General features: G+C 44.7%; 1 protein-coding gene and 1 long non-coding RNA gene across 2 annotated transcripts in view; one reads left to right on the top strand and one right to left on the bottom strand.

The window, feature by feature from the left end:
* Positions 1-2207, bottom strand: part of TMEM131 (transmembrane protein 131) — a gene marked incomplete at its 5' end in the record, with an annotated part of 160745 nt that overhangs the window by 84748 nt on the left and 73790 nt on the right. The window lies entirely within an intron of this gene.
* Positions 1042-2207, top strand: part of LOC109306173 — a 7088-nt gene continuing 5922 nt past the window's right edge. The window contains exon 1 of the long non-coding RNA XR_002099879.1: positions 1042-1091. This is a non-coding gene — a long non-coding RNA (uncharacterized LOC109306173). The remainder of the gene's footprint in view (positions 1092-2207) is intronic.

Below are 2207 nucleotides of genomic sequence, written 5' to 3'. Positions count from 1 at the left end.
TTCCTCCTTAATGTAGAGCACCACACCCCCACCTTTCCTCCCTGTCCTGTCCCTCCTGTACAGCCTATAGCCCTTGATATTCACTGCCCAGTCATGCATTGGGTCCCACCACGTTTCTGTGAGCCCCACTATGTCTGGGTTGGTGTCAGCTAGCAGGAGAGTAAGTTTCTCCTCCTTGTTTCCCATACTACAAGCATTTGTGTAGAGGCATTTGAGGCCTCCTGAGGATGTATTCACCGGCCCCCTAATTTCAGTATTGCCCTGGCCCCTGTTGCTTACCTGGGTATATGTGCTGCTCGTCAGTCTAGGCTGGGCTGTACTTGTGGATGCTGCTTGGTTTAGAGGTCCAAGCCTTCCTCCGCCCTCATCCTCATCTTCCCCTTCCCCCGACAAGCCTAATAATGCAGTTAATAAGAGAAGGCTGAGGGGTGAAGGCATTTAACTGGGAGTTGCAAGACAGGTTCTGTTCTGTTGCTGTTTTTTTCTGAATCAGTTTGGGCAAGTTTATTTGGGTGTTTCCATTCCCACCCTTTTTCTTCTCATCTATTTAGATTTATGTGCCCTGGGAGCAATGACATAACTGTATGCCTGTAGTGGCTGATACAATGAGGCCCTAATTTTAAGTGGGGGTCTTTAGAAGGGATCCATCAGTAATGGCCTCTGCATACCCCTGACACCATCCCTCTGTTGCCTGGATCAGGTCCTGCTGAAATACAAAGTAATAATAATGAAAGGGTGCAAGGTCAGATTCTGAACCTGTTAAACCTTGAAAATTATAGGATTGATTTTTTTTTATATCTATTTTTATAGTCCTGGAAGGTTGAGTGTTGCAGGATTAATTTTACAATTGCAGACATATACTGATACATTTAGAGTTAACTTTATAAATACTTTGAACAAGGGGGAGAGTCCCAGGTTCAGCTACAATACTCACTGTTGCTGGTGAGCTTTTCTCTCAGAAATGCTCACAATGAATTAGTTATGAATTAACTGGCATGTTATTTAAGTCCTCATGTTCAGGTCAAATTCTAAACTTGGAAAGCAGTGAGGGCATGACCACATTGGGTAAAAAGGAGTGCAGAACATACCAGGTAAGTATGACAAATTAAACCTCAGTTATGGGATATTATTGAGAATTTGTCTAAGATCCTGGCCCTGCTGGACTCATTTACTTGCAAAATCTTAAGCTATAACTTGCATTTTAAAACTGCCTTCTAAAAGATTCCACAACACTCACTCTACCTCTGTGCCTATCCACGTGGCACTACTGGTGTAATGTAGAGTTGGAGGACAATGTAACTACTTGGGATAAAACTTTTAAACTACAGCCTCTAACTCAGAAGCTTGACACTTGGGTATCTTGTTGGGTATTAGTTTAGTCCTCGGAGGGGAAGATCTGTTCTTGGAGGGGGCTGATGTCTTGTTTCTCTTCCAAGCTTATTAATCAAATGTTAGCTAAATATAAACTCTTGTCTACAGCAGCAGGTCACAACTTTTTCAGACTTGAGTCACTGCTGCATAGACTTGCTTTCGTAGACTGCTGCATAGACTGTTACATAGGACTTAGCTTTCTTTCACTCCTTCTGACTACCGGAGCAGATTTTCTGCTGCAGAGAGCAGAAAAACTGTATATTTCTATTTGAAATCTCTCGGTTTATCTTGTGAATCCTGTTTGTAAACAGTGCTAACATTGCATGGTAGCCTTGAAAGGCTCTCAAGGCATCCCATAGCCCCCTGATTAAGAAGTACATGTCTAGAGGAAGCAGCCCAAGACTCAGCTACCCCAAACCATGCTCTTGAACCTAACCTGGGCTGTCTTTTCTTTTTATTTCTTGTACCAGCCTTTGTACCAGTTTAACTATTTTGGCTGTGGAGCTAGGATATTACACAGGTTGAGTTAAACCAGTGGAGCCCCTGTGCTGGAGACTTAGTGATGCTTCTTTAATTGGAGATGAGTCATGCTTCTGTTAGCACTTTCCTCTCAGCAGAGCTGTGCTGCCGTCCAGGTGTTGTCCTTTTCTAACTGCACTTTCCCTGGACTGCTGCTGGGGGACAGCAATGCATGGGCCAGCCCTCCAGACAGGCACAGTGAGGGGGTGGGGGAGGCAGGCCTGGATTAACCCTTTAGTGAGTCCTAAGCAGACAAACTTATGGGCCAGTCAAGACCCCAATCCCCACCCTGGTGCTGCCACCCATGAGAAGTGGGG

The sequence above is a fragment of the Crocodylus porosus genome, unplaced genomic scaffold (genome assembly GCF_001723895.1).
Source record: "Crocodylus porosus isolate Cpor-Errol unplaced genomic scaffold, CroPor_comp1, whole genome shotgun sequence".
In the NCBI taxonomy this organism is placed as follows: domain Eukaryota; kingdom Metazoa; phylum Chordata; order Crocodylia; family Crocodylidae; genus Crocodylus; species Crocodylus porosus.
This window is presented reverse-complemented; position numbering and strand designations above follow the sequence as displayed.